Below are 17581 nucleotides of genomic sequence, written 5' to 3' on the forward strand. Positions count from 1 at the left end.
GACTGAGATCTTAAATGCCACTTTGTGGTTGTGATCTCACCACTTGTAGCACAACATTTGCCATTCACTTATACAAATGAAAATCATCCTAGAATCATGAAACCAAAAGAAATTTCAAGAGGCCATTGATTACATTTTACTTGGCATCAGACAGGCCAAAGCTCTCTCCTACCTACTGTTAGCAGCAGTGAATCTGGATAGGTCTGCAGCAACCTCATTTCTTGCCTCCTCGGAAGAAAGAATTTGACTAAGGGGCATAAGGCAGAAAAAGAGAGAGAGACGGAGGCAAGTTTTAGAGCAGGAGTAAAAGTTCATTAAACACTTTTAGAGCAGGAGGCTGGTCGCGGTGGCTCACGCCTGTAATCCCAGCACTTTGGGAGGCCGAGGCGGGTGGATCACAAAGTCAGGAGTTCGAGACCATCCTGGCTAACACGGTGAAACCCCGTCTCTACTAAAAATACAAAAAATTAGCCAGGCGTGTTGGCAGGCGACTGTAGTCCCAGCTACTCGGGAGGCTGAGGCAGGAGAATGGCGTGAACCCGGGAGGCAGAGCTTGCAGTGAGCCGAGATTGCGCCACTGCACTCCAGCCTGGGCGACACAGCGAGACTCTGTCCCCCATCCCCTCCAAAAAAAAATTTTAGAGCAGGAATGAAAGGAAGTAAAGTACACTTGGAAGAGGGCCAAGAAGGTGACTTGAGAGATTCAAGTGTGTGATTTGACCTTTGACTTGGGGTGTTCTACGTTAGCATTCTTCCAGGGTCTGTGCCTCTTCTCCCCTGATTCTTCCCTTGGAGTGGGCTGTCCACATGCACAGTGGCCTGCCAGCACTTGGGAGAGGCCGCATGCACAGTACGTTTACTGGAGTTGTACACATGCTCACTTGAGGCGTCTTTTCCTTACCAGTTGAGTGCTTCTAGAAGAAGGTCATATACCAGTTATACTCCGCCATTTTGCCTCTTAGTGGGCATGCTGGAGCCCACTCACCTAACTCCTGAGATCTTATCAGGAAGCTGCCGATCACCAGTTTCAGGTGTTTCTGTCTATTGGGAGACTGCCTTTCCCTGGTGCCAGTTGTGACCAATTATTACTTTAGCGAGACAGCTTAACAACTATCTGATCATCAACTGATGGTTGCCTAACATTCCCTGTGGGGGTGGGAGGAGCCCTCTCCTGCCTGGCTCATGTCTACTATCTACTGTAACACAACCAGTTGAAAATCTACTCTTTTCTTTTTTCTTTTTTAATAGAGACAAAGTCTTGCTGTGTTAGCCAGGGTGATCTTAAACTCCTGGCTTCAGGTGATCCCCCCGCCTTGGCCTCCCAAAGTGCTGAAATGACAGGTGTGAGCCACCATGCCCAGCCAAAAATCTACCCTATTTCTAATTGTCCTTTGCACAGTGCTTTTCGGTGGTCTTTTGGGTAAATCATCCCATTGTGAGGATATTTAATATTTAATTTAAGTTCTTTCTATATGGCAGCAAAGATATTAGCTGTCCTTCATTTGAAAGCTTTCCTCCACTTTGGGCTCACATTCTGTGCCACTGGCAGAATAAGCAAAGCCTCTTTAAGCCGAAGCTCACGGAGCTTGTTTTCCAAACCTTTAATCATTTTTATGGCTTTCCTTTAAACTCCCTCCAAGTGTTTCGTCTTCTTTTCGAAGCAAAGCCGAGAATTAAATATAGTATGTGAAAGGATATGATTAGTACCAAATTTAGGAGACAATTACTGCACAGTTCTTAAATTCTGAGCTCTAAGCTCTTTTGTTGATAGCTTTAAAAAATAATCAGATTTTCTAAACAGCAATGAAGTTTCCAAAGAGTAATCTTAAATAGTATACGGTCATATTTTAAAACTTTTTGAGCCTGGACATTGTGGCTCACTCCTGTAATCCCAAAGCAGTTTGGGAGGTCCAGGCAGGAGGATCACTTGATCCCAGGCAGTCCAGGCTGCAATGAGCAATGATTGCACCATTGCACTCCAGCCTAAGTGACAGAATAAGACTCTGTCTCAAAAAAACAAAAAAGACAAAAACAAAAAAAACTTTTATGGCTAAGATTCACTTTAGTGGGACAAAAGGACTCAAAGCCCACTTACCTGCTGAGTGTCACTTCTAGTGGAAAAGCTACTCAAACCGTAGAATAGATCTTAGAAAGAAGTGTAATGATGATTCATATTTGAACCACTATGCTTTCACGTCTTAAGGTCTAGTTATTACAAAATTACAGGTTCAAAATAGCTGATATAAATTTACATTACTGCCTACTCTAGAATTAACCAAGCAACCCACAACAGCAATCCTATCCTGATGAAGCTACTCCAAAGTACTTGATACTTAAAATTGTTGGAAAATGTTGCCTTTCATTTCATTTTACAAGAACCAGATGTCCCCTTGCCAGCAATGCTTCATAAGAAACCCGCAACAGACACTTGCATTTTCCTTCAAAACACAGATTAAAAACTTAAAAGAAAAAACAAGCACTATAAACAAAGACAGATATACCATACCTTATTTTATGAATTAATATATGCTTAAAATTTTATTGATAAAACGTAGATCCATTCTTATTTTCTCAGTATCATTCTGTGAACCCAAAAGTATCTGAGACAGATCTCAATCAATTTAGAAATTTTATTTTACCAAGGTTAAGGACATGGCTATGACACGGCCTTATGTGTTATCTGCCTAAGTTGGTCAAATACAGCTTGGTTTTATACATTTTAGGGAGACGTGAGACATCAATCAATACATGTAAGATGTACATTGGTTCAGTCCAGAAAGGCAGGACAACTCAAAGTGGGGAGGGGACTTCCAGGTCATAGGTAGATTTTAAAGTTTTCTGATTGTCAATTAGTTGAAAGTATTATTGTCAATAGAAAGGAATGTATAAGCTACAAAAAGGGGTTGTTGAGACCAAAGTTTTGTCAAGCAGCTGAAGTCTCTAGGTAGCAGGCTTCAGAGAGAATAGATTGCAAATGTTTCTTATCAGATTTAAAGAGTCTGTTCTATCAGTAATTCCAAAAAGGAGGAGGGTATAATGAGGCATGTCTGGCTCCTGCTTCCCATCATGGCCTGAACCAGTTTTTTCAGGTTTACTTTGGAACGCCCTTGGCTGAGAGGAGAGTCCATTCAGATGGTTGGGAGGGCTTAGAGTTTTACTTTTGATTTACAATTCAAAATGGAATTCAAGGAAGAAAAATACAACTCAGTAGGAAAACAAGCTCACTTATGAATATATCAACCTTTGAAAGCATGTGCCTTAGGGAATATGCTATTTCTTGTTTAAAATGTTAACATTCTGCCAGAAGTGGTGGCTCGGGCCTGTAATCCCAACACTTTGGGAGGCTGAGGCAGGAGGACTGCTTGAGTCCAACAGTTTGAGGCCAGCCTGGAAAACATAGGGAGGCCCTTATCTCTACAAAGAAAATTTAAAAAATTAGTTGGGCATGGTGATGCATGCCTGTGGTCTTAGCTACTCAGGAGGCCGAGATAGGAGGATTGCTTCAGCCTGGAAGCTGGAGCCTGCAGTGAGCTATGATCATGTCCCTGTACTCTAGCCTGGGCAACAGTGAGACCCTTTCTCTAAAAATAAAAAATAAAATAAAATGTTAACATTCATATAAGCTAAGTACAATACAATCAATCTGGCAGGTATTTCTTACATTTAGAAAAATATTCTAGAATCAAAGGAAAAACCACCATCAATGACTCATTTGAACTCAATGATGTGGACTGCAGTTTCTGTGAATACTCTCTTCCCAATGTTGCATAGCTAGTAATATGTATATACTGAGTTGCCCAAACTGTATATCCTGATGTTTTGGGAGTATATCTGGTTTTTACAAATGATTTTTTATTGTTGTTATTTTATTTTTATTTTATAGACAGGACCTCACTCTATTGCCCAGGCTGGAGTGCAGTGGTGTGATCATTGCTCACTGCAGCCTCCATCTCCTGGGCTCAAAGAATCCTCCTGTCTTGGCCTCCAAGTAGCTGGGATTACAGGCTCAAGCCACCATGCCCAGCTCTATTGTTGTTGTCTTTAAAGTAAAACAAAGATAGAAAAACACACAGTAGTCAAGAAATCAAACTGAGTATTAAAAAAAAAATTTTCCTGAAAGTCATCATATAAATTTTTAGTGATTTCCCTGAATTTTAATGTCATAAGTTAGTCTTTTAGTGTACACATTTCTAAAAGAAAAGGCAAAATATGGCGAGGTATGGTATCTCACACCTGTAATCTCAGTATTTTGGGAAGCTGAGATGGGTGGATGGGTTGAGCACAGGAGTTCCAGACCAGCCTGGGCAATACAGCAAGAACATGTATCTACCAACAAAATCCCCCAAATTTGGCTGGGCATGGTGGTGCACAACTGTAATTCCAGCTATTTGGTGGGCTGAGATGGGAGGATCGCTTGAGCCCAGGAGGTTGAGGCTTCAGTGAGCCAGATTCGTGTTACCATACTCCAGCCTGCGCAAAATCGAAGCCCTGTCTCAAACAAACAAACAAACAAAACAAATAAAAGGTAAAATATATTCAATTTATTTGATGCCTACCTGACTCTCATTTTCACAGGTTTTTTTTTGTTTGTTGGTTTTAGGTTCCAGCCAAGGCACCTGGTCTTTCTTACCATATCAACTCTCTATGCACCCAGTCTCCCAACCCAGGGAATCTACTCATTGCCCACTCAACTTCTCTTAACCCCTGCCCACCCTATCCCTAAGTGCTCATCTTTTCCTTGGTTAAAAATATCTGTGATGCAAAAATCTAAGAATACATGAAACCTAGGCTGGAAGAGGAACAAGGAATTTTTCTTAAGGAAAGCTAAGCGGGTTCACATAATTAAAAGCTGGAGAAAAAAAGGAAGTGAGAAAAAAAAGAAAGAAAGAAAGGGAAGGAAGGAGGAAGGGAAGTAGGGAGGCCAGAGAAATTTCCCTGGGTATTACAGAGAGAGACTGTCTTTCTTGATTAGGGGGTATGTGCGGTCAGAGGGCCTTTGGAGCCAGTGAGGTGGGAGAAAATTGTGAAAAGAGGAGGATTGAAGAATTATTTCTGGGATATATTTACTGGATAACTTTTTAAAATTTTTATTTTATTTTATTTTATTTTTAGAGATAGGCTTTAATTCTGTTGCCCACATTGGGTGCAGTGGCGTGATCAAGCTCACTGCTGTCTTGAACTCCTGAGTTCAAGTAGCTCTTCTGCCTTAGCATCCTGAGTAGCTGGGACTACAGGTGCAAGCCACCACACTCAGTTAATTTTTAAAATTTTTGTGTAGGGATGGGGTCTCACTACGTTGCCCAGGCTGGTCTGGAACTCCTGGCCTCAAGTGATCCTCCCACCTTAGCCTCTCAAAGTGCTGGGATTACAGGCATGAGTCACCACACCCAGCCAGCAATGGATAACTTTGAATGTTTTAGAACCTAGGCAAAGTTAAAAGACAGGAAATAGTTTTAAAAACTAATATTGGCGGCCGCCATGGGGGCTGACATCTGTAATCCCAGCACTTTGGGAAGCTGAGGCGGGAAGATCGCTTGAGGTCAAGCATTTGAGACCAGCCTGGAAAACGTAGGGAGACTCTGTCTCTACAATAAAATAAAATAAAATTAGCTAGGTGTGGTGGTACACACCTGTGGTCTCAGTTACTCTGGAAGCTGAAATGGGAAGATTGCTCGAGCTCAGGAGGTCTAGGTTGCGGTGAGCTGTGATAGTGTCACTGCACTCCAGCCTGGGTAACAGAGCAAGACGCTGTCTCAAAAACAAACAAACAAAAACATAACAAAAAGCAAAAAACAAACTAATATTGGTTGTTTCAAGGATGCCGCTTTGTTTTTTTGTTTGTTTGGGGTTTATTCTGTTTTTTGTTTTGTTTTGAGACAGAGTCTCACTCTGTTGCCCAGGCTGGAGTGCAGTGGTGCGATCTCGGCTCACTGCAACCTCCACCTCCTGCGTTCAAGCGATTCTTGTGCCTCAGCCTCCTGAGTAGCTGGGGTTACAGTTGTCCACCACCACATCTGGCTAATTTTTGTTGTATTTTTATAGAGATGGGGTTTCATCACATTGACCAGGCTGGTCTTGAACCCCTGACCTCGTGTGATCCACCCACCTTGACCTCCCAAAGTGCTTGGGATTACAGGCGTGAGCCACTGCACCTGGCCAAGGATGCTTCTTTGAATTTGGCTCTGCGCCACAAGCAGTACTTTGGGCGTATAGGCCCAGCAGGAGCAGCCCTGAGCATAGCGGGGCCTTGCGCTGAACTTCCTCTACTGTAGCCTCTGGATGGGGAGATGCAGCCCAGGTGCCATGCCTACCCAAAAGTCACACGCCCCTGTCTAGATCAAGCTTCAAAGTACTGACTTCCCTGCCAAATGGCCTCAGGTTGATTTACAGGCCTTGCTCCAGCTCCTTCCTGGGGGCCCTCTTCTTAAGAGTAGATGGTGCAGCCAGGCACGCACCCAAGACCCTGGAGGGTGATGTACAGCCCAGAGCTCCTGCGGGCTGGAGGGCTGGAGGCGCAGCACACAATCCATCATTGCAGAGGAAGAGGAGTGCCTCATGTCATCATCCCCTGGCTTGTCATGCTAAGGAATCGGAGAATTAGAAACTGAAACCTGGCCTTCCACACATCCTAAAGATATGTTTATCTAGGTAGAAAGATCGAACATAATCTATTTAGCAGCATGTTAGCTTGGTTTGTATTTATACATTTAGTCATTTGGTATGTGAGCCTCCACCCATACTTGTGCCTTGGGCCCACAAATAACAGGGGCAGCCATGTACTTGACCAAACAGAACCATGTGCCTCCAAGATGCCTAAGGATTATCCTTAAAACAAAGACAGAAGCTAGAGTGTTACTTTTCTGATATGTTTCATCTGTTTAGAAGTCCCCTTGAGGAAGCACTGTAGTCTCTAGTCTGACTGACTGACCTGCTGCCAAACCCCACCTCCATGCCTCTTACCTGCTTGATCTCGGGCAAGCTTCTTCACCTCTCTAAGACTCATCAGAAAACTGGTTGTAACAGGATGAAGTGAGAACATCCTTGGCTGGGCGTGGCAGCTCACACCTATAATCTCAAGGCTTTGGGAATTGAGGTGGAAGGATCCCCTTGAGACCAGGAGTTCAAGACCAGCCCGGGCAACCTACAACATAGCAAGATGCTGTCTGCAAAAAAAATAAAAAAGAAAAAGAAAAAAAAGATGACATCCTTGAGGCACATTTGGTACCATGCCTGGTATACAGCAGGTATCCATGAAAGTGGCATTTAAATCCACTTCTGGCTTTGACCTATTTCCATATTCACATTTTAGGCTAAAGATTGTAGAATTGTCGAGCTGAAGGAATATGTGGTCATTTCATAGAACATACTATTTAGAAGAACAAACTTTGGAGTCAAAGAGACCAGGGTGCTCTCCTCCCTTCATCCCCGACCAGGTGGGTCATGAGGGGTGGTCACTTATCCCAGCATCCTCAGTTATAAGACGGCAGTAATAGCAGTAACTAAATCATTGTACCATTATAACGATAAAATGAGAAACATACACAAAAATATCACCCAGCAAGTTGATGATTATCTCCAAGTGCTGTGCCTCAAACTTACATTGAACTTCATTCTATTTTAAACGATTTCTCTAATTTACTGAGATTCTGAATGTTGCCAAATGAAAGTGAAATTTTATTAGCCCGGTGTGGTGGCACCTGCCTGTGGTCCCAGCTCCTCAGGGCAAGCTGAGGTGGGAAGATTGCGTGAGCCTGAGAGTTCAGGTTGCAGTAAGCTGTTATCACGCCACTGCACTCCAGCTTGGGAGACAGAACGAGACTCTGTCTCAAAAGAAAAAAAAATGGTATTTGTAATTATTTGGTACATTTAGAATTATTTTTAAAAATCTTTCTGTATTAAGGGAAAAACAAATATTTTTTCTTTTCTACTCACATGCTCAATGAAACATAGAACACAGAACACACTTCTGTGACCAGGTGTGGGTTTTTCCCTACACACCAACCAACTGGGTGTCCTGTAATTCAATTCAATTCTGACGCTATCTACCTGAGGTCTCAGTCCCCAAAGACTTCCCCCTTCTTTAGATCTCAATATCAAGTCCAGGCCACCCCTTCTGACTTACTAGCCACAAACCAAAGCTCCAACAGTCCCCACTTGGGTTCAACTAATTTGCTAGGACAGCTCCCAGAACTCAGAGAAATACTTAGGTTTACCAGTTTATTATAAAGGATATTACCAAGCATACAGATGAAGAGATGCAGAGGGTGAGTTTTGGAGGAGGGAGAGCAGAGCTTCCGTTGTCCCAGAGTTTTTACGGAGTTTAATCTCCAGTACCTCTGACGACCCTTTCCCTGGAGGTTGATGGGTGGGGCTGAATGTTCTGATACTTTAAGGTTGGTGGGAGTGGCTGAATGTTCTGATACTTTAGTCCTCTAATCACTTGTTCTTTCTAGTGACTAGTTGGCCCCATCTTGAAGTTATCTAGGGACCCCGCCATAAGTCACCTCATTATCATAAACTCAGGTGTGATAAAAAGTGCTTGTGGGGCCAGGCCAAGTGGCTCACGCCTGTAACCCCAGTATTATGGGAAGCCGAGGTGAAAGGATCACTTGAGTCCAGGAGTTCAAGACCAGCCTGGGCAACGTGGTAAGATCTTGTCCCTTAAAAAAAAAAAGAAAAAAAATTAGCCATGTGTGGTGATGTGCACCTGTAGTCCCAGCTACCCAAGAGGTTGAGGTGGGAGGATCACTTAAGCCTGGGAGTTCGAGGCTGCAGTGAGCAGTTTGTGTCACTGCACTCCAGCCTGGGTGGCAGAGCAAGACCCTGTCTCAAAACAAACAAACAAGCAAACAAAAAACGAAAACCCAGCAGTGGTGAATTTCCTATCACTCAGGAAATTCTGAGGTGTTCAACAACTTTGTATAATAACCAAATATTATAACAGAAGATGCTCCTATCACCATTATCACTTGGGCAATTACAAGGGATTTAGGAGCTCCATGTCAGGAACTGGCGACAAAGCCCAAATGTATTTCATATTATACCAGTTTGTCTCATTGTGCAACTGATTTTATTTTCACTGGAGAGAGTTGTGCTAACTTCTGCTTTGATTCCATTTATATGGCTGGTGCTCACCTTTCAGACTTGGGCCTTCAAAGGTAAAATGTAATTATCACCCACACAAAATCATACAATTACTGTGTTGTTTCTGGCACTTTTTTTTCTTTTCTTCATGTCAGACAGGTAATGTGCTGATGTCATAACAAGGTTCAAGGGTGGCAGGTTTCTTTTTTTTTTTTTTTTTGACAGAGTCTAGCTCTATTGTCCAGGCTGGAGTACAGTGGTGAGATCATGGCTCACTGCAGCCTCCACCTCCTGGGTCAAGGGATCCTCCCACTTCCGCCTCCTATGTAGCTGGGACCACAGGTGCACACCATCATGTCTGGCTAATTTTTATATTCTTTGTAGAGACAAGTTCTCACTTTGTTGCCGAGGCTGGGCTCAAACTCCTGGGCTCAAGCCATCCTCCTGCCTCAGCTTCCCACAGTGCAGGGATTACAGGTGGGAGCCACCACACCTGCCAGGGTGGCACATCTCACACATATGCATGAATACCCAGTCATCACACTTATGAACTACCAAAGGATCTCTGGCACTTTAAAAAAAGCCCAATAAGACAACAATTTCAGTTGAAGTCACAGTAAAATGTGACAAAAGATCTGAGAAATGTGCCTCCTGGAGTCTCTGGACTGTTTCCTGACTATCACACACATCTCTCCCTTTCTTCCTGGAGGAGCACTTCACGAAGAGAGGTGAGTCCAGGTCATTTATAGACACAGCCACATGGAGCTTGACTCTGTCCTGGCAGCAGACATGCAGAGTCCAGGGCCAAGAGCAGCGGGAATAGGGACTGACGTGACATTTGGATTGGGACTGGTACAGTTTGGAGAGATTAAGGGCCAGATACGGAGATTCACTTTCTTACCCTCTTCCAAGGGCATTATTTAGTAGTCTGTTTACACATCTAGCACTTGCTTGCTCTAATAATAGCCATGGGCCTGAATCACCCTCGTCACTGAGTGTTACACGGAGTCCTCAGCTGTTTCTATGACTTGCATGGTTGGTGTTCAGCACTATCTGGAAACCTCTAAGAATGCGCAGGGTAATCAGTGATTTTAATTTTAGCTATGCATGACGTGAGGGATCTTCTATGTATTTCTATTGACCTGTCTTTAAAACATGTTGTATAACGATGAGAGGAATTCCACAGAAAAACTTCAATAAGAATCCTTACGCAATACATATGTAACTATATACAAGTGTGACTTAAATATATTAATAGAAAATGTATATTACTATTATTACTGCTCTACATACAATCAATTTTTGGATGTAATCGAGACAGATACCTGTATAAATGAGAACTTATTCAGTGGGCTTCTGGGGTACTAAGAATATTCAGTTTCTTGATCTGGGTGCTAGCTCCATAAATATATTCAGTTTGTGAAAATTTACTGGACCAAAGACTTATAATACATGCCCTTTTCTGTATTGTGTTATACTTCCACAAAGAGTTTTAAACATTTACTATGTAATTTAAGTTTTTTGAGGAAAAAATTGAGCAATTGCAACTGTATACCGCATACATATGACAATCCATATTTCAGCTACATCCAAGATCAAATGATTTTTGAAAATTTTGCAAAGTCAAGTCCAATAGACCTAAATCTCTCATTTAAAGGGGACTCTATTTTATCTTTCCCAACTTTCCCCCCAAAAACAAAAATAACATTTCTCACCTCCTCACAATTACAGAGATGTAATAAATCAACTTTTCAAATAATCCTCTCTTTAGTCATATGTATTTTGTTGTAAAATTCCACATTTTTTGGAAAGTGCGGGAAAATAGGCTCTCTAATTCACTGCTGATGGAGTACAAATTAGTATAAACTCTTTGCAGATCAATTTGAAGCTATCTATAAAAATGTAAAGTGTTCATGAATTTGATCAAGCAACTTAAGAATTATTTCGTATCATTGGAAATGAAGTCATTGAAAATAATGATAATAATAAGAAGAATTATTCCAGAAATACACTGAGAAGTCTGTAGCATTTTTGTTATTTAGTCATTCATACACTCAACATTCAGCTGACATATATTTATTGAGTACCTGCTGTGTAGTAGGTGGAGGGCTGGGTTCTGGGGACATACTGGTGACCAAGACAGCTGCAGTCCCAGCTTTGGAGGACCCTTAGAATGTCTATATGCCAGTTGGAAACATAATTATCAAAATATGAATCACACGATTTTTTACTATTACACATCTAATTTAAAATTACAAAGCCTCTAATCCCAGCACTTCAGGAAGCCAAAAAAGGAGGATCACTTGAGTTCAAGAATTCGAGGCCAGCCTGGACATCAGAGTGAGACCTCGTCTCTATAAAAAAATAAAAGGCTGAAGTGGGAGGATCACTAGAGCCTAGGAGATTGAGGCTGCAGTGAGCTGTGATGGCACCACTGCACTCCAACCTGAGTGACAGAAAAAGACCTAGATTCTAAAAAATAAAAAATAATAAAATAAAATTACAAAAGAATCCAATGACAAATTATTCAAATGATTTTAATTATTATTCCATTTCAATGAAGACACATGTATAGAACACATATAGAGAAAATTTAGAAGACATTAATAAGGATATTATCTGTGGATGGGGTTATGAAGGACTATCACTTAGGATACTTATTTCTTACTTAAATCAGAGTCAGGGTCTTGCTATGTTGCCCAGGCTGGAGTGCCATGGTTATTCACAGGCTTCATCCTTGAGCTTCTGGGCTCGAGCATCCTCCTGCCTCAGCCCCCCAAGTAGCTGGGACGATAGGTATGTACCACTATGCCCAGTTTAAAATGTTTGAATTTTTAATGATTACTTATAATTTTGTGTCTGGATATATATGTACATAGCACATTTCTAATTGTCTTTTTTTTCTTTTTTAATTGAGATAGAGTCTCACTCACAGGTTGCCCAGGCTGGAGTGCAGTGGTGAAATCATAGCTCACTGCAGCCAAGAGTTGCTGGCCTCAAGCGATCCTCCTGCCTCACCATCCCTAATAGCTGGAATTACCAAGCTAATTTTTTAAATTATTTTAATTTTTAATTGTCATTTTTTATTGTTTTGAGACAAGGGTCTCATTATGTTGCCCAGACTGGTCTCAAATTCTTGGCCTCAAGTGATACTCCCAACTTGGTCTCCCAAAGTGCAGGATTACAGGTGTGAGCCACTGTGCCCTACCAAATCATCTTATCTTCTTCATCTTCTTCTTCTTCTTCTTTTTTTTTTTTTTTGAGACAGAGTCTCCCTCTGTCACCCAGGCTGGAGTACAGTGGCACAATCTCGGCTCACTGCAACCTCCGCCTCCCGGGTTCAAGCGATTCTCCTGCCTCAGCCTCTTGAGTAGCTGGGATTACAGGCACATGCCACCAGGCCCCGCTAATTTTTGTATTTTTAGTAGAGATGGGGTTTCACCATGTTAGTCAGGCTGGTCTCGAACTCCTGACGTCGTGATCCGCCCACCTCGGCCTCCTAAAGTGCTGGGATTACAGGCTTGAGCCACCGTGGCCAGCCCAAATCATCTTTTTAAACTAAATTCAGAGGGATCAGAAGTAATTCTGATGTTAATATGGGTTTAGTAGCTACCGCTATGATAGCTGATTAATAGGCAGTATACAACTGAGGTCAAAACATGCAAATATAACTGCATCCGTGTGTGTAAGTAACTTAGGATAGGAAAGCAATACTAAGAGACAGCTCCTTTTAGATAAACTAAATAATAAGATTAAAATACAGAGTGAAAAGCTGCAGTAGCAGGCAGGTGAACTTTCACTGACCAGAGGCAAGTCTCTCCAAAGGCTTAGACCTGGGCACAGTATTTTTTAGAGAGTTACACAGAAAGCCCTCTTAACCTGAAATCCAGGCCTGAAAAATCCCAGTGTGGTGAGGGTTAGTGGCATGAACCAGTTAGTCCCAGGGAACAGATGTTAAATTGTGTCATGATTATTCAAGAAATGTGCATCTGCATTACTATTTTACTTGGGACACTTTGTATCCCAAGATTTCTTGGTCAGGCCCAGTGGCTCATGCCTGTAATCCCAACACTTTGGGAGGCTGATTCAAGAGGATGGCTTGAGACCAGGAGTTGGAGATCAGCCTGGGTAACATAGTGAGATCCTGTGTCAAAAAAAAAAAAAAAAAAAAAAATTAAATTAAAGATTACTTTACCATAAGGAGATTTTTTAAAAAATGTTTGTCTGTTTTAATTCCATAAGGCTGGCTGGCTGTGTGTTACATCAACGGCGCTCAAAAGGGAAAAATGTCCTTTAAGGTTGTTATTTATATTTGTTGACATTTATTGATTGCTTTTGATGGGCCAAGCACAGTACTAAACAAATTTTGTGCATATTGTCTCATACAATCCGCGTAACATATGAGCTAGACACTAATATTAAACTCATGTCAATCCTCCCAACAACCCTATGAGGTGGTTACTATTATAAGAACCATTTCACAAATAAAGAACTTTCCCAAGGACACATAGCAAATAAATGGGAAGAGTCAGAGTCTAAACTAAAGTTTGTTACAATTCTAAGCTTGAACTCCTGCTCTATGTATAAGGAAATACAAGGGAAGGGCTCTCAAGTGTGCATGGCCTCAGAAAGAGAAAGCCGCATCTCACAAGCATAAAGCTGCATGGAACTTGGAGATCTCTAGACCAACTTCTTGATCATCCAGATAGGGAAACTAAGGCACAAAACTCTTGATCACACACTTAGTAGCAGAGCCAGGAAGCCTGAGCAGGACTTCCTGACTCACAGGCTTCCTGGCTGACAGGCCAGTTGTTTTTCCATTCCCGTCTGTACTTGTGTACATTGGAAGTGTACCTGCCAACAAGAGGATGATTGTGAACTGGGTGCAGTAGTACACAACCGCACTCCCAGCCACTTGGGAGGCTGAGATGGGAGGATCACTTGAGCTCAGGAGTTTGAGACTAGCCTGGGCAACATAGCAAGACCCCATTCCTATAAAATATATATATATACACACACACACACACACACACACATAGAGTTTCACTCTGTTACCCAGGCTAGAGTGCAGTGGTGCAATCTCCACTCACTGCAGCCGTGACCTCCAAAGCTCAAGGGATCCTCCCACCTCACCCTCCTTAGTAGCTGGGACTTCAGGCTTGTACTATCACACTTGGCTAATTTATTTATTTGTGTGTGTGTGTAGAGGCAGAGTCTCACTATGTTGCCCAGACTGCTCTTGAACTCCTGGGCTCAAGCAATCTTCTCGCCTCAAGCTCTCAAAGTGTTGAGATTACAAAAAAAAAGATAACGTTTGCAAGCCTTCCATTATTGGAAACTAAGCTTTTCCTCCTCAGCAGCGTCAGTTCCTGATCTGCCACCCTTCTTTCACTTAAGCTTAACTTTATGTGTCTCTGAGCAAGAATTCCATGTCTAAAGCTATTACAGAAATATACCCATTGTTTCTAAATATCATTTAAAAAATTCTAAATGTATAATCTAGACAAAATGTTTGACTAAGAGAATGCAGTTGCCATAGTATTCAAGACAGCATCTACAGCACACAAACATATTCCTAATATGGTTGTTTTGAATTACAATAGAAAGCTGCAGGCAATGAATTCAGGTAGGGTGAGGCAATGAGAAAAATAGAACATACTTCAACCTTTTTTTACTGTTTTCAAAACCATCATTTCCAACTGCTGCCAGTATCATAACTGCCATCATTTATAGTCACAGGACTGGCATTTGCTTCTGTTTATTGGGAATATCTGGGGCCTGTGTCACTGTTAGCTATAAATAGATGATCCTCAAAACTACTTACTGACTACTTATACAGAGCAAATGCTCGGTCACTAAACATGCAAGTATTGTCTTGTCGGGGTACAGAAGGGAATGTCACAGCTTGGCTGAGAGAGAAGGACTTTATTTAATTTATTTTATTTGTGTGTGTTTGGTTTTTGTTGTTGTCATTGTTGCTTTTGTTTTTTGTCTTTATTTATTTATTTATTTATTTATTTATTTATTTATTTATTTATTTATTTTTGTGACAGGGTCTTGCTGTATTGCCCACACTGGAATGCAGTGGTGCAATCATAGCTCACTGCAGCCTCCATCTCCCAGGTTCAAGCAACCCTCCCACCTCAGCCTCCTGAGTAGCTGGGACCATCCTGAGGAGCTGGGACCACAGATGCATGCCACCCGCCTGGGCTAATTATTATTATTTTTTGTCTTGAACTCCTGGGCTCAAGCGATCCATCATGCCTGGCCACAATTGATTCTGAATCACAGGAAAAAATAACATAAAATAGGACTGGGAGTGGTGGCTCATGTCTGTAATCCCAGCACTTTGGGAGGCCGAGGCAGGAGGATCTCTTGAGCCCAGGAGTTCGAGACCAGCATGGACAACACAATGAGCTTCTGCCTCTATCAAAAATACAAAAATTAGCTGGGTGTGGTGGTGCACGTCTGCAGTCCCAGCTACTTGTGGGGCTGAGATGAGAGGAGGTTGAGGCTGCTGTGAGCTGTAATAGCACCACTGCACTCCAGCCTGGGTGACAGGATGAGATCCTGTCTCAAAAAAAAAAAAAAAAAAAAAATTTAGCATCAGCTGTAAGGGAGGAACTTTACACAAAGGAGCCCCTGGCTTTCAGAAGCTGTCCTGGCAGCAACAGCTGGGCTCTGTTTCCCTGCTCTTAGACATAGATGATCTCACAGATAGCAAACTCTGACAAGGTTATCCTGAGACCATGACAGAATGAGACATAACAAGCCTATTTCATAAGTTTGTTTAAGCACTTACAAAAGCAAGGCCACTGTACGACCCACAAAATACCAGACTTTTTCTCCTCTCTTGTTAAATGACTGACTGCAGCTGGGAATGGTGCCTTTGGTCCCAGCTACTCAGGAGGCTGAGATGGGAGGATTGCTTGAGCCTAGGACTTTGAGGCCACAGTGAGTTATGATCACACCACTGCACAGCAGCCTGGGTGACAGAGCAAGACCTTGACTCTAAAAATAATGACAATAAAATAAAATAAATAAAAATGAGTGACTGCCGCTTCTCTACCCAATCATAGAATTGTCCCCTCTCTCTGACAGTTATCTAATTTAGGGCAAATCACCATGATCTTAGGCCTTCCTCCAAAATCATCCGGCTTGCTTCTTCCAACCAGATTCTTTCTAACACCCTCTTACTGACACAACCCACAATTCTATATGGTGTGTGTTCTTGATGCAATGAGCAATAATCCAACTTCTTTAACTACAGGTGTGCTCCTGGTGGTCTTTGGCTGGAGGGTACTACCTCCTCATAGCATGTAATAGGTGTTTCAATTATTTTATCTGTTTACTTTTCCTTGCAACCGCTCAACTGGCAGGTAACCTGTCAGAGAACAGAGACCATGTCTATCCTGTTCTCCACTTTATTCGAAGTTCATAGCTTTATCTGGGATATGGTAAATGTTCAAGATTTTCTGAATAAATGAATCAATATGAGGGGTGTATTAGTCTGTTCTTGCATTGCTGTAAAGAACTACCTAAGACTGGGTAATTAAAAAAAAAAGAGGTTTAATGGACTCAAAGTTCCACAAGCTGTACAGGAAGCATGATTGGGGAGTCCTCAGGAAACTTACAATCATGGCGGAAGATGAAGGGGAAGCTGGCACATCTTACGCAGCTTGAGAAGGAGGAAGAGGGCAAAGTGGAAGGTGCCGCACACTTTTAAACAACCAGATCTCGTGAGACTCACTATCTCAAGAACAGCAATGGGGAGTCAGCTCCCATGATTCAATCACCTCCCACCAGGCCCCTCCTCCAACACTGGGGATTACAATTCCATGTGAGATTTGGGTGGGGACACAAATCCAAACCATATCGGGGGAATTCATATTCCCTGGTTTCCTCACATCTCTCTTATATATCCAGGAAGTCAGCATTTAGATAGTAATCTTGCTGTGGGGAGGAACTTGCCTTTTGTAACTATTAAGGTACACTGGAAAATGTACATAAAAGCACTTTGTAAACCATACTTAATCTTACTGTAGCATTACTGTTAGTGGCCATGACAATTTGGCCTCTAAAGTTTGGATTTCAACTGTTCCCGAACTGCTGTGAAGATGTTTGCCTATTTCCCTGTTCTACAGTATACCATTTTAAAAATAAATTTTCTTGTTTTGCTCTCTGACCACAAAAGCAATACCTACATATTTTGGTATTTGCAATTTGGTATTTGGAAACTTTAAAAAATATAGACAAATATAAATATAGATAAATATAAATTAGGCTGGGGTGGTGGCTTATGCCTGTAATCCTAGCACTTTGGGAGGCAGAAGCAGGTGGATTGCTTGAGCCCAGGAGTTTGAGACTAGCCTGGGCAACATAGTGAGACCTTATCTCTACAAAAATAAAATTGTTTTTAACTTAAAAAAAGAAAGGAGAAGAAAATAAACTGGCATTCTGTTCTCAAAGCAGATTCCTTTTCCCCCAAATTGAGTTT

At 42.0% G+C, this 17581-nt stretch overlaps 1 pseudogene; it reads right to left on the reverse strand.

Annotated features, from left to right (window-relative positions):
- Positions 1-9577: 9577 nt before the first annotated feature.
- Positions 9578-9647, reverse strand: LOC129007034 (small nucleolar RNA U13; annotated as a pseudogene).
- Between the last annotated feature and the right edge of the window lie 7934 nt (positions 9648-17581).

Source organism: Pongo pygmaeus, chromosome 8 (assembly GCF_028885625.2).
Source record: "Pongo pygmaeus isolate AG05252 chromosome 8, NHGRI_mPonPyg2-v2.0_pri, whole genome shotgun sequence".
NCBI lineage: Eukaryota > Metazoa > Chordata > Mammalia > Primates > Hominidae > Pongo > Pongo pygmaeus.